This window comes from Aythya fuligula, chromosome 7 (assembly GCF_009819795.1).
Source record: "Aythya fuligula isolate bAytFul2 chromosome 7, bAytFul2.pri, whole genome shotgun sequence".
Classification (NCBI taxonomy): domain Eukaryota; kingdom Metazoa; phylum Chordata; class Aves; order Anseriformes; family Anatidae; genus Aythya; species Aythya fuligula.
In genome coordinates this window covers 6,202,616-6,218,249 of record NC_045565.1, presented here as the reverse complement: position 1 = coordinate 6,218,249, position 15,634 = coordinate 6,202,616, and positions in this window count along the sequence as shown.

Genomic DNA, 15,634 nt, shown 5'->3' with positions numbered 1-15,634 from the left:
ACACTGATGAGAGGCTAGAGCCTGAGCTGGAAAACGTCATGTGGAACGTGTGGAACCAGGTAGAGGAGGCTGCAATTTGCTCGGTCCTGCATTTTGGCCACCTAACCTTACCCATAAAAGGGGCCTAGAAGAAAGCTGGAGAGGGACTCTGTCGGGGAGTGTAGCCATGGAACCGGGAACAACAGCTTTGAGCAAATGGAGGGGAGATTTAGATGAGATGTGACGTGAGGAAGAAATTCTTCACTCGGAGCACAAAGTGCACGTGGGAATTAGGGCTGGAGATGCACCTTGCTTCTGTTCTTCTCCGTAAAGAATGGAATGAAATTGCCTAAAAAGCAGTGTTAAAAATAAACCCAGGGCACAGGATGGGAGGTGCAGGACAGTCCCTGTGGCTGAGGGGCAGCCTTTCTCTCTGGCAAGCCAAATGGTGCGGGGGAGCCAGCCCCAGAAAAGGGGCCCTCAGCCCCCCAACCCTCCTCCTTGTCCACGCGAGGGCATCTTCCAGGCCGCTCCCAGCACAGCCGCCTTTGGCCACGCGTGGGCCACTCCATCACAGAGGCTTGCTGAGGCCACCGTGGCCACCACTTTGCTGCGGGCCCTATAAAACAGGCCCCCTGCAGCTGGCCCAGCACTCGCTGAGCATCTGGGCCCTCTGACTGCCAGCTGGGGCGGCAGGAAGGAGACGAGAAGCGCAAGGCAAGAAGCAGGCCTCCTTGTGTGCGAGGACAGCCATGCAGTGCGGTGAGGCACCAAGAAGGAATGCACCAGAGCAGGAGATGTGTTGTGGGCGGAGGGAGAGCACCAAGCTATTTGCTCTGGAATTGAGAGAGACCCTTAGCCTTTGACTATACACGCTGCCTAGAGGGGAAGGCAGGAGATGCAGGAGCTGGGCATTTCTCCTTGGGCTTGCCTCTTCTAAGCAGTCAGGGCCAGTAAATCTCCAATCATGTACCACTGGAGCACTTTGTCACCTGCCCTTCTTCTCCCAGCCTTTTTAGCCATGATTTCAGTAGGTTTCTAAGATGAAGTGAAGGGGTTGGATGGATCATTCAATGCAGGGAGACCAGCAGGGCTACGGAGACCTGCAAGTATTGCTTGTCACCCAGCAGCTCCAAGCAGCTCTGTAGCTCTGGATTCACCCAGATGATCTTATACACTAAGGCTCTGGTAAAGAAAAGTTAAAGAACTAACCCAGAAGAGCTGATTTCAGTGATGCAAACACTGGCTGCTAATTGCAGAAGTACTGCTTCTCTTACCTTTACCAGAATCCAAGGCAAGATTTTTTTCCCATCCAGGCATTTAAAATGTAAGAGTGATCCCAGAGTAGCATATTAGTAAGCAGCAAAGAAGAATTACCTGCTATCTAATAGTTTTCAACCCAAGGTGCAGCAAGCTTCCCTCTGGCACCCATGTCCAGAACAGGAGGGGCAGAAGGTGGCAATACACAAACTTTGACTGTACAGGAGCAGGTAATATCCCCACTTGTTAGCCATTTGGGCACATATTTTTATCACAGAGCTACACAGAGTAACTTTGAGGTCACTTCCACCCCTCAGTGGAAGTGGGGTAAGCTATCTCAGATCTGCCTCAGGTAGGGAACATTTCTACCTATTAATTGCTATACAGCAGCTGCCAGGTGGGAACTTGTCTCCTGGTTTCGGCAGTGTCCCTGGGTCTGTGCAGTGCCACACAGCTAATAGGGAAGTCAAAAAGGCAGACCTGTGCACTTAACAAAAATGCAAGCAGTATACAATATCAGTTGTTCACAAAATGAGAGAACAGTCATTACATGTGACCTGATAAGGATGACACTCCTATACATTTCTCCATGGCTACAATCATGTGGTCCAGAGCCCTCTGGAGCTGTGCTGGAGCAAACAAACACTGCTATCCATCTCTGCCAAAAATTTAGCTGACTATCACCTCTGCTTTATTGGTCTACCCAAGCTCATGCATATTTATCAGGGCAAATAAGCAATCCCTTCTGACACCCTATCAAATGCTACTGCACACAGTAAAAGCCCTCAATCATTCCATATCAGAAGTACTGCCAGGAAATAAATAAATAAATAAATAAAACAGAAGCATTCTTCTGCTGGGGGGTCTTAGCACATGGAAGAAAATTAGCCCCATGTGTCATCTGTAACAGAAAGACACCTTTGCCACACGTCAAGAGAAAGGAAACATGGCACAAAGTGATGAAGAATTGCAGACATACCTAGAAGAAGGAACCAACTGACTTACTGAAGCAGATGGCCACACTTTGCTCGGTGCATTTTGGGGACATGAATCAGAATGAACCAAGGAGGAATGGAGAAAGGGAACATCGGTTTCCTGACTGCTCCTGGCAAGCAACTGGGTCTGGGTGCCTGCAAACATACTTCACCAACCACTGACAGAAGCAGCAAAGGCCTTTCTGCCACCTCCAGGTGAGCTCCAGAAAGCTGGCGGGGACTGGAGGGAGGAGAGAACCACCCGCATGTTCCACATAAAGGTGTGCATGCTGCAAACTCCAGCAGGAGGCTGCAAACAGCTTTTGGTGGGAAGGAGAGGCTGAGGAGCAATGCTATTGCAAAAGGAGAGAGCAGATGTTTCGCACAGCTCATAGGCACAGCTCAAGTGGAGGTGGAAGCATCCCTGACCATGAATTTTTCTTTTGATTTGCAGAATCAGATACCCACATGCTTTACCATGACTCTACTGCTGCTGTGCATTAAGGGTTTGTTATTTCTGAAGAGCACAGCTGCAGGAAGCGAGGTTGCCACCAGGTGCCCTTCTCGGGATTCTCTCCATTCCATTTCCATTTTAAAATGTGCATTGCATTTAAAGAACTCCCTTTGAACGTGCATGCTCCTATCAGCCCATGTTATAGTAGTTTAGTGTTTTTGCCAGCATGCCTTTGAACTTCACAATAGTGGCAGTTTTTCTCTTGTGACTTTCATTTAACGTTTTTTGCCTTGGTGAAAACAGTGAAGACAGCAGACTGCCCCATCCTATTTTAAGTTGTCATTTTACCTGGATTATTGTTCCTATTCTGCTATATCTTGTCAGCCAGAGGAGCAGTGGCTTTATACCCCTTTATCCCAAAGTGTTACAGCAGCATGTGCGTACCCAGCAAGTTCACCGTACCAGAGTACAGGAAGTCTCCCATCACCAGTGGTTTCCTGAGAAGAGGAGAAGGTGAAAGCCAGATGCCCATACAATGTGGCCAATACCCATGAGCAATGAAGTCATACTGAGAGGTACCTCATACATGTCCCTTTGGGATGGCACTGTCCTGATCTCGACTTCCCCAGTTTCATATATGTGTCACCCTGCAAATTCAGTTCTAGTCCCCATGTTGACTCTCTTTTCATGGCACAGCATCCTTTTTCACAGCTGACACACATCCACACAAACTTTCTACTGTTCCTCTAAATGAAAAGCAACAAACAACCCCCCCCCACAAAAAAAAAAAAAAAAAAAAAAATACATCTCAAATAGTAAGTGCAAGTAATTTTTCCAGCCCTCTGCCTTACCTTACAACAGCTTTTTTCTTAGATTTTGATAGTTCATTCCCAGGATATAACCACTACTACCTTACTACCTTTTCAAATTCAGAAAACAGTTGGAATTCACTTAACTCTTCCCGCAACACAAGCAGGAACTGCATCCTGCCCCACTGCAACAGAGGCAGGATAGTAGACATTGCCAACAGGCTGTAGAAATTACACCTTAGATTTACTCAATGATCTCTAAATCATTACTGCTGCCCTTAATGCCCGATTCAAGTCAGTGAGAACCAACAGCACAGCAATTTGCAGGAATAGGTTAAGATGCAAAATACAGCTGTTCACACGATAAAATACCAGCAAGGATTTATTGTACATGCAGTGACTTCGCCAGCCTAAAAGCAGGGTGAGTCAGTGCGAAAACCCTGTGCCCATCTGGGCCACACTGCTTTGTGTAGGTCAGACTCAGAGGGAAAGTTGGTGTTCCCCATTCCACAAGGACTGCAGTTGAGTCCTGACCCTCATCTAGAACCATAGGGACAAGTAAGATCAGGGTCTTTTCTTCCCCATAAGCTCAGCAATGTAAGCTCTTTTATCCCAGCCTCTTGATACAATCTCTAATGACTTTTCTGACAATTTAACTCATATGTGTTCATATTTTAATTGCAACATTTACAGGAAGTTTAAGTAGATATGGAGAAGACTGGGCAGTCAACTGCAAAATCATACAGAAAATTAGAGGAAGTGAGGCATAAAGTGGTTCTACAAATCCCTGGCACTGGGTGACCTCCAACTTAGTGACACTACAATCAGTTATTTAAATGACCTTTTCTACAAAAGTGGTTTTAGTAGCAGCTGTGGTTATATGTATATATATATCGACACACATATATAATACTTGTATTTGTTCTAAATGCAGTGAACTGCTCTTACCATATTCATGGAGTTTCCCAGCCACCTGCAGGAGACAGACAAGCTGTCTTAGTGGTAAGGGACAATGCAGCACTGGCACTGTCAATTTTTCACTCACAGTCCTACGTGTGCCACTATTTATCAGCTCAGCTGGAAGCATGAGGGTTTTTCTGACCCTCCTCAACACACTGAAACACCCATCCAACCACCACTGCATCTCTCAGTGCCACCTCTGTCTCACTTGAAGCTGAAAAACTTCTCTACAGACGGCAAGGATAACTGCAGTACAGACACTTGCTACCATGAGAAGGCTTTTGATAGATGTTACATTCAAGTGGCTCAACAGCACTCCTTACACAGGTCTCAGAGACTGCCAGCTGGCTCCAATATTTCACTTGTTTCAATTTGAAAAACTCGTTTTTACTTAAAAAAAAAATATATATATATATATATATACACCAACACTGAATGAAGAATTTGGACAAATATTGCAACAGTGAAGACAGACTGGCCTGTAGAACAAATCTCACCTGCAATGCTGTGCTCAGCTCTGGGGCCCCAGCACCAGCAGGACGTGGAGCTGTTGGAGCAAGGTCCAGAGCAGGCCACAAGGATGATCACCATGCTGTGACCCTGTGTTTCTTAACAGCCATGAATGCTTAGAAGTTTAAGGATCATTTTTATCAAAATTTTATCAGTACATAACCAAAGCCTGAAAACATTTAAAGTTTCATTAAACTGCTGTATTGGCCTTCTATGAATTATGAAACTGTCTTTCCAGTGATAATAAATGACAGAAAAGAAGCGAGTAAGTAAATGGAAATACGTGTTTTCACAATTAATTTTTGAGGGGAAAAAAGGCAACCATCTCAGACAGTAAAATGTAACAGAGCAGTTATACTTAACTGCTTCAGCCTTTACTGTGGAAAAGACAATAACCAAAATGGCCATGCAAATAAGTAATCAGACACCTATCTAGTAAAGTACTTGTATCCACATAGCTTTAGGTAGCATGATAAAATGTGTGTAAAAAGCCATTAAGGTATGATTTTCTGTAATAATACATTTAAAAAAAAAAAAAAAACTTTCCTATAAGATACTGAGTCAGACTTCATTTGCAATGGACTGGATCCAGTTACAAGTAGATCAAAACCCCTGAACCACCACGTGTATTATTTAAATATGTCTCCATATCAAGAATTGCCATCTGTAAAATGAATCATTTTATTCCAGGCCTGTGGACACTGGGAGAAATACTAATCAACAATTAGTGTTTCACAGTGAAAATGGCTGAAGGGGACATATTAAAAACAGAAGAATGGGAATCTTTCCCACCTACTGCATTTTAAAGAATCTATTAAAAAAAAAAAAAAAAAAAGTATTCCTTTTTTATCTCCTTCAAAATGTCTAACAACAGATTTCATTTTAATTTAGAATTTGCATGGTAGGAAAACAAATGGGGTAGGGGAGAACATTTTTCAGCTACGTATTGTAAAATGAGCCTTTTTCCCAACTTGCTGCCAGCATCACTGGTGCTGCAGATATCTGAGCTGTAGTGTTCCCATAACACAATCGCTGCAAAGTTAACATTTTCAGAACAGAAATATCTCTTGCAATATAATTTCATTTTATGACAGAGCCTGACACAAACAAAAGTAAAACAAAGCTCTTCCCAACTGTTTTATCTGCCATCTTAAAAAAATAAAATAAGAGCAGGCATTCATAAGATGTGATGCAAAGCTATTTAAATCCAGCCAAATATACAGCTGCACTTCAGCTAGATAAAGCAAGACCAGAATACATTTCTTGTTATCAAAGCTATGGTGACAATTTCAGCTGGACAGGTATAAATACATTACAAGCTATCTCACAAATGTTTAGTATGTTCTTTATTACTTCTGAGTGTCTGTGAGAGCTCTCATTTCATTCTCCTTGCAGCGACAGGGAACACGTTCCTGTGTTTGACTCGCACAGCGGATGACTGGAAGATCTCTCTCTTCAGAGACCAGCATTACTACCAGATAATGAAGTATTTATTTGGACAAATAAAGAAGTGGCAGCATAAGAAAAACAAACAAACACAAGGACATAATTTGAAGCCTTCCTAACAGAAGTAAGAGTGGAAAGAGTGATTTTAGTAGGGTTTAGTAGTGTTTTTAAAGTGTTAGTTGCTACAGACAGTGAGTGCAATTCCTCATTGCCTCTCATACTTGGCAGGCATTCACGCTTAGGAAAACAGCGTACCAAAGGTGAAATGCCTCTGCCTTACAAAGATGTAGCCAGATATTATGCAGTCAGTCAGGCCAGGTAAAAGTCTCCTAAGTTCCCTTGCAATAGCTGGGGCGTTAGGTCTGATATCGTGCTTTGCCAAATCAGAAAGAGAGATTGAAAAACCTGCAACAAACACTTTGCTGTTATCCTTTCCCTTCGTCTTTAGGTAACAGGATTACGTTTTCCATAATGGAAAACAGCTCCTTCCCACTTTAGAGAGAAGAGTTCCCTAATCATTGAAAAAAAAGTGCTCCAATGATGAGATTAAAGATAATCCAAGCGTGGCTCAAATGCTGCCCAAATGCCTTGTCTCAAGTTCCAGTTACAGTAAGAAGGTCTAAATACTGGGTCAAAAGAGGGCTAATTAATGAGGATAGAAGCAAGGAAAAACAAGTTACCAAATGGGAGAGAAGGGAAAGGCAAAGGATCTCAGAGTGATGAAATGTCCTGCAGAGATGTACGAGGAGCTCCTGCGCTCAGTCGTGGTGAGCCTTCTTCAAGAAAGGGTAGAGACTGGAAGAGGCCCTACAGGCACAGCTGGGGAAAGGAAATCTCATGTTAAGAGGAGATGGGATTGCTCCCCACAGACACATTTTAGAGGTAGAAAACCTCACCAGGAGGGGTTAAAATAAAAAAGCTATGTAAGCTCTAATTCAGTGTTACCACCACAATCCTCGGGTATACAAAGAGGTGAAGGATACACATCCTCTGGATGAGAAACTTGCTGTTAAAACTTAGATATTGCTTCTACACCAAAGTAGGGAAATAACAAAGGTACAAAAATTTAGAAGAAAGCCATAAACAGGAACCAAACAGATGTACAGGGCTGCACAGTACTTCAGCTCCTTTGTGAGCCTAAGTGCTGCTCAGGTCTCCTGGCATCCCAGCAGTAAGTACGGGGCTTTGACTGCCACAGGGTATGAACACTCTCATAAGTTATTCAAGTATTACTGCTCCTGAAATGGCTAATCCAAGCAGTGCCAGCCTAGTGAAAATCTAATAAACTCAGTCTCGGCTTTAAAGGATTTACTTTGTTTTGTTTAAGGAGATGATTGACTTACACCGGTTTACCTCAACGCAAGTAACTGCTCTGTGGGTGCTCTGTGTGAGTCAAAAGTGGAAGGATGCTGCAGGGTTTTGTGTTCAATGACATGTTCAGATGCGTGTTCACATCATGGAACTGTTTAAATTTTGTTGCTGCAATGACAGGGAAAAAAATGGCTTGTAATTCTGGATGCAGATTTAGTTGTAAAATAGCTAATGAAATAAAAATGTTTCCATAATGAAGTGCTATCTATCTTCTGTACTGGTAGGTTTTATATTTTTGCACACACATACAGCATATATAATACAGCACTAGAGTTAACATTCACCTACAAAATATTCTCCTTTTTGTTTTTATTTTTGTTTAATCATCTCTAGGCTTTCAAAATCTTATAAGGTTACAGGCACCCAACTTCCCTTGTGAGTCAGTAAGATCAAGCCTCACCACCAGCTATTTCTGTCCATTTCATACATTGCTCTTTGAAAAGAGACATTGCTTGCAGAGTTCACTGCATGAATACTCTTCACTCTCTGAATTTAGGGCCATAAGGCAGACTAAACTTTGTCCATGAAACCACTGTTGAGTCATATCCAGTAAAGAACATATCATACATTCATTTAAGCTCTGCAATTTAACAGCTCTCCTTAGAAATACCACAAAAATCAAATAAAAAAGAAAAAAAAAATCGCTTTCTCTGGTTTGGATCCATGGGGAAAAGGAGACATTTCTACATAAATTTTTAACACGGAACAACAACAAAAACAGTTTTAAATAATCCACTGCCACTTGCTCTTAAACCTAATAAATCTCCATTTGTTTGTGCAGTTGTAGCAGGGGAGGCATGGAAAGCAATTCTCCAGAAAGCATTCGCTGTATTCGGCAAAAATGCCCAGATTTTGAAGAGCTAGCTACTGTCAACAATGATATGGAGCAGGATTCCGCAATGTGAGTGTTGCACACAAAGTTGTGCTTTTCTGCCTCAAACAATCTGAGCACAGCTCTTTTTTAAAGATGCAGCAGACATAGATTTCAGTGAAGTTTCTAATGCAAGAGGGGAAAAATGAAACACAGAGCCACAACTGAGGTACAACTGCTACTCAGGCCTGCCATCAGAGGTAGTTTTCAATGGCAGGGAAGTAAGCAAATCTGCTTTCTGCCCTCAAATCACCTTTTTTTAAAAAAAGCATCACCTAGACATGATGAGACATTCGAAGGCCACACCAGTGCTAATGAAAATCTTACTGTAGTATGTGTCAGATTGGAGCAGGGTGCCAGAAATTTGACTGAACAGAAAAGAAGAAGGCTCCTCATTTCCCAGCTATTTCCAACCTGCATTTCAGCTGGAAATGCTCCTGGGTCTGCTGAGAGCTTCTAATTAGAGGATGAAGAGCCTGAAACCCAGTTTTAGTGAACACTCACCCACCTTTTTTTTTACTTTAAAATGAGATTTTCCCTTAGATCAGAGAGAGGGAGGCACTGAAGAGGGAGAAGAGCATGTTAAGATGTACTCTCGTGGAGACTTTACAATGGGAACCACAGGACCGGCACAGTCTGACAGAATCTCTTTTATTTATATAAGCCCTTTGTACTTTTCACACCACAAAGGAACTACAATAGTCTTAACCGTACCCAAGAGGAAAATGTTAATGTTTGATCTAGCTGGCAAAGTTCCTATGACACATTCCTCAGGCGGGATCCAGGATGCAGGTAGATGCTAAAATAAATCCATGGCAGTTCCTTCAGGACTGGTGACAAGGCTGTGCTTGTACCATACACAAAGACTGCTGTTTAGCAAAACCTTTGAAATAGACTATTTCAGCAGACACCTTGATTTACTCCCTGGCTGAAAATTGCTACACTCAGGGACAAGGCCCAGGCTTTCTGGTCCAGGAGGTGAAATCTCAAATGAGCTGTCAAATGCCAAGGAAGAGTGAAATTTCAAAGACAAATTCTCAGCTCAAAAGCAGGCAAGGAGATGTGAAGACCTTCCCTACTCTTGCCCTGCCTTCTGTCATTCTTTTGTTAGAGCATCTCCTTGTTCGTAACTCATGCAGCATTTCCAATATTTCAGAAAACCCTGATCATTGGCACCTCTCTGCCATCTCAGGGTGAGGAAGGTTGCTCAGCTCTCACAAAGCACTGAGAAAAGAAATAGGAGAGAGATGCCAGACCCTCACGTGGCCACCGGGAACAAACAAAGGGCTGTTCTGCACCTGCGGTTGTCAGGAACATGGACAAGTTGCAAGGATTCCAAAGGAATTCAAGCCTGCAGCTCTATGGAAAATTTCTCTGGTATTTAGATGGATAAGCCAGTCTTGTGTTTGAAAAACATAGTTCAGTAGTACCTATAAATAGTTTTTCATAGTCTGAAATTCCAGGGACCTATTGAAAGGCTGAAACTCTGCGTAATCCAGACAAATGACCCAGAAACTTCACATATTTCCCCAAGCATTTGGGGTTCACCCAGATCATTGCAACTAAATACCGATGCTGTGGTTTTAATGCAAAAGGGATTACAGAGAGATTCTCTCTATAATCTCTTTTATAAAGAGATCATCTCTTTAGAGAGGGTCATTATTATCCGCTCTATTGAGTCTGAGACAATCAGGAGACCATCTGCTTATTAGCATTCGCTGCCATGTGGGCTCCTCATTCTGTCAAGTTTCTTCGAGAACTCCCACCAAAACCGGTTCCTGGATGCAAGCCCATAGTTTCCAATGCCATGCTTTCAAGAGGTGATCCTTGGAAGGAGACATCCTATTCAGAGAAAAAGAAACATTTTTAGAAAAAGAAAAAAAAGCTGCCTGGAATGCAGTTTACAAACTCTTTGGTGTTATATGAAGCCCGTACCACCCAGCCCAACAGTCTGCAGGGATTCTGCTCCCAGACCGAGTATGCAAAAGCACTTGCTTTCCAATTACACCGCACCTGGAGCGCTCAGCTTCCTAGGAAGTCCATATTCACTGGTTATCCATCATGATTAGCATCCTATAATGGCATTTAACTTTTTCCCATGGAACATTAGGTGGCCAAATGTGCACTATAATAATTACCTTTAATTTAGATGGTTTACTTTTTTCCTCTCACGGTCAAAGTTATTACGTTTCTCCCTGTGTGAAATTATTTATATGTAAACTGTACTCCAGCTATCTTCTGCTTGGTGTTTTATTGGGAACCAGAGCTCTGAACAAGTCCATACTGCCAAGTGAGAGGTGTTTATCAGGAGTGCTAACGATGGCCTAACAAATCAGTTTGATTTTAAAACGGGAGAACAACCAACACTAAGTGAAACAAATGAGAAACAATGAAAGATGATGCACACAATGGATGAGAAGCTGTGCCAACCTTTGGGAAGATCCACCATTTGCTATTAATTGCCTCCTAATAAATGAAAGCTATCACGATCATCGCATGGGTTGTTTATCAAGATCGCCTTGGGTAATACCAGCGTCAACAAAGGTCAGCTATCTTCCACCACAACCCTCTTGAGAGTTTCTGACTGTGTGCCAAAAATACAGAGATTTTCACTGGAGATCTCTAAAGATCGAGGAATAGCTAAATTCCACAGTCTTCTGGTATCAAAATGCCCAGACCATACTTTCAGATGTTTGTGGGGTATTTTTTGTTTGTTTGTTTGCTTTGGGTCTTTTCTGAGAGGTTTTTAGAGTGGTCATTTCCTGCAGAGAGAAGTTCTTGCAATTTTAATGGGCGCGTCTCCAAAGAACAGTAGGATGCAAATAAAAGCCAACATTAACAAGTGATGTGTTACTGGAAGGTTATTTCATCTTTTCCAGAAACCATTTTTCAGTTTTCTAATATGTTAACCTATTGATTTATTTTCAGTTTCCTCATATTTATGTGCTTACTTTTACACAGCAATAATACGAGGATTAAAGAGTGTGAACAAATTTCCCCCCCTTCAGACTATTTAACTTCAACAAAATAAGAACTGGAAGTGATTATTTTTGACAAGCCTTCACTCTGCAGGCTACCAACAGCTAGATAACTACCCTTGTGAAACAAATGTTGACATACAGTTTTTATGCATGACTTTTTTTTTCTGTCCAAATGAAGATGTCAACAAGATCTAAACATTTTAAGTCAGTATATAACAATTAATCTTGGAGTTAGTAAATTAAGCAGTTTTAAAATATGTAGAACACATCGATGGTGTAGACTGTCTTTATTTATAATGGAAAAATTAATTCTGTTCCTATTAAAAAAAAAAAAAAAAAAAGACTCAAGCACCACAGCTTAAAAGTCCTGCTTCAAGTTTAGAGGATTGTGCACTGCTTAGGAAAAAGTTGTAAGAGGTAAAGATTTTGGTTTCACAAAATCATCTCAAACTTAAAACAGCAAGGCACAGTGCTGTTGTGCCCACGGCTCTGCATGGCTGTTGGCAGCTTTATTTGTGGCAGCAGAGATCAGCATTGGCCGCAATGCACAAGGAAAGGGCAACCAGATGCTCCAGGAGCAAACCCAAAGCATCATCTCCAGCACACAGAGGCTCGTCTCTGAAGCACAAGTACCATAAGTGTGATTAAAAGTGATTTATTTAAAAGTGTTCTTATCCAGTCTCTCAACTCCTTCATATGCATGTTCCACAAAGTTTGCCATCCTTACAGGAAGAATTTCTCCCTCTATCTCTTACCCAGACACACAACTTCTCTCAAATTGCCTTTTTCTTGGTGCTGGTCTGTATGCTATGCTCTCTACCAGTGGGTTTCAGACAGCCTTGTACTTTTCCTTGCTTCCACAAACATCCACGAGTCATCTCTCTCTACTTGCAGGTCGGAATTGAAGAATATGGGTACCTCAAGTAAATTCTGCAGTTTGTGGCCATGCAATTTATCCCAAGATGTATCACCTTTATTCACGTGATGTATTTGTTCATGAATTGAAAAGGAAAAAATGGTGTTTATGTATATGGCTTTCTGTTGGGTGTGGGTGCAAGTAATCACACAGACTTACTAACTATGTACATCCACACTTAGAAGAAATTACCTTGGAAAGGGCAGCATCTCCAGGCTAATTCTCCGAAAGACCACAAAGCTGATAGACCACAGAGCAGTTTAATTTATATAGAGCTGCAGGCATTTCCAGGGTGCAGTAAGTGATACAAGGATATCTCAACTTGCTGCTAAACACCAAGTCATTTACAGAGTTTCATGGCTATGTTGGGTTTTCTAGCGAAACACAAAGCGCAGTGTGGCTCCTCTACAATTCTGGTTAGATTTTTTTTTTTTTTTCCCTCCAATCCACTCTATTCACGTTTTTCAGCATTAAGCAAACTTCTTGCAGAGAGTGCCCCGGAGGCCAGCGAGATGGAATGCTGCCAGAGCTATTTGCAAAAAAAAAAATTCAGCCCTTTGCCAAAGAGGCCTGAAACTGCCACTGCTCAGGCGAGAGTCAGCAGCAGAACAGCCCTCTGTGATCCCAGCTGATAAATCACAGCAGGTACATAGCGGGAGGCAGACAGGAAAGTGCTTAAACCAAATCTCTGGTCACACTGAGAACTATAACTCAAAATCACTACAGAGTCTCGGGCTCAGAAATAAACCAGAGGCCAAGGCAAACCTCGGGAAAGAACAAAAAATTCCCGTGGCTGAGACTTCCATGCAGAGGTGGAATACATCCAGTGGTGTTACTGCTTGTCCCTTCTCTTACTTCAATTCCTCTGAGCGATCGGAGAAGGGTATAGAGCTGACCCACTAACTCTTCCATGAGACATAACTTCACGCGCATCTCCCAGGAGACATAACTTCATGTGAAGCATACATGATCCATATGGAAAGTATAGGACTGTTGATCATTTCTTAGGGCAAAAAGTGGTGCTTTCCATACAAGGTGTTTTCTACCTGAAGTCCTAAGCATCTGGAAATAGTTCTTACCCTCGGTCTGCCCACCACACTTATATTTACATGCAGCGTAAATTACTGACTTACTTTGGATGTCTGCTTAAGGAATTATTTCCTTTTAAAGATCCCGTTTTTCCTTCTGTTACCTTAGAACAGTGATGAGGTTCATTTCAGCACACCAGGGCTACGTTCACTCAACTCTTACAAAAGGCTAGCAGATTTTATCAGTAGTCTTCAATTTTTCAAGAAGTTCTCAAATGATCTCTCAGTTAATCTGTCATTGTGGTGAGAGGCGTTGAGGCTGGCAGAAGGAATTAAAACACACTGCCTTGCTGCTGACCATTCCTGCAGAAAACTCACAGGGCTTGCTTGGGAGAGAACACAAACCCACCGCCACTTGCCCATTAGGCAGTACAAGCAATGAAAAACCAAGACCACACCAATGTCTCTGACTACATTTCCCAAAGTGCAGCCTTTCGCAGGCTCTGCTCCTCAGCGAGCACTTTATTCATGACTTAGGGACTGGGTCCCTGCTGGGAACACCTACTGGATAGCAACAGAAGGCACCTAACTGGTACCAGGGTGACAGCACCAAGCACAGCTGTCGTTCTGCTCCCCCTCCCCCATTCTTGTTCACTGAGCAGCTAAACATGAACTGGGACTGGAAGTGACTGGAAATTGGTCAATACTTGGAATGCATTATTTATGCACGAGCACTCGCTGGCTCAGAATGCAAAATGAAATCTTCAATAATTCAGCATTTCTGTCTTTGCAGCAAAGTTTTAAATAGTATTTCTAATTAATCAGCAAATATTAAAATATATTAAAAATCCACTTAAACAAGAGATAATTCTGTGACCAAGCAAACAGTGAAGTAGATCAAAATCTAATCCCCATCATTTGCAACACACTGCTCAATTGTAAAAAAGCCAGTAGGCGTAATGTGTTCCCAGCCGTGCTTCAGGGGCACAGCAGGAGATGTGGTGCATCACAGAGGGGTACCCCACAGGTGTCAGCACCTTTCTAGGGATGCTGGCAGGGGAACGAAGCCATGGCCCTGCCCTCTCCTCTTCTGCTCAAGGGACACCAGCACCAGCCTCACCCACAGATAGTTTCCTTATCAAGGTACATAGCAGAGTTAAGGCTGCACACCCACAGCCCTGGTTCTCCTCAGCTTTTAAATGCTGTGTTGAAGAGAGACCCCACCAGTACTATTCTCATAGTGAAAGAGGAAAATAGTAAGGGAAAGCAAGGAAGTGTAGCCATTCAGCTATAAACAGGATTTTCACATTTTTATTTGCTTGTAGCTTTCAGTTCCCACCAAGTTTTTTGACATAGTGGCAGACCTAAAGGAAACATGCCCAAAGCCTGCTGCTTAACTTCAGTCATTTGATACTCTGTCAAAGCTCAAATTCAGCCCCAGCTGGAAGCAACAGCAATGCCATGCAGATAAATGCATGCTGTCTGCAATTTGTGCAGCATCCCTGAGGTGGGGGCAAATAACTCACCAACTTGGCATCACTTAGTTTTTCTATCCCAGCCACAAACCAAATTCTCCTGAATAATCAAACCACAAGAAATGAGGAACAAGTCTTATTTAAAATAAAATAAAATGCTGGAGCTACACTTACTGTGCTTCTTGAAAAAAAAATATGCTTTGCCACAATCAAGGGTGTTAGTCCTGCTTTGGACATGAGTCACACATTCAGGTGATTTAGAAGTCAGCTGTCCTTGTAGAAGTATCTTACATAGAAAAGACACTAATATAAGTATACTAGCCAAAGTAAAGGAGGAAAATACAGGCCACCACTGTGAGAAGAAAACATGCATAGAGCAGAGCCAAACTTTGCAAGATTTCTCCACCAGAGCAATAAATGACTTCAGGTACTAGAACCTGAATGTGTGGGAGGTTAATCCCTGTACAGACACCATGGATGTGCAGTGCTATTTCTCAGTGATAGTCACTGCTTTTACATTATGGTGAAGAAACTTCCCGGAGACATAAACACTTGGTGACCCTCTTGTTGCAGAAGTCTATGCATCGTACCTCTTGACTG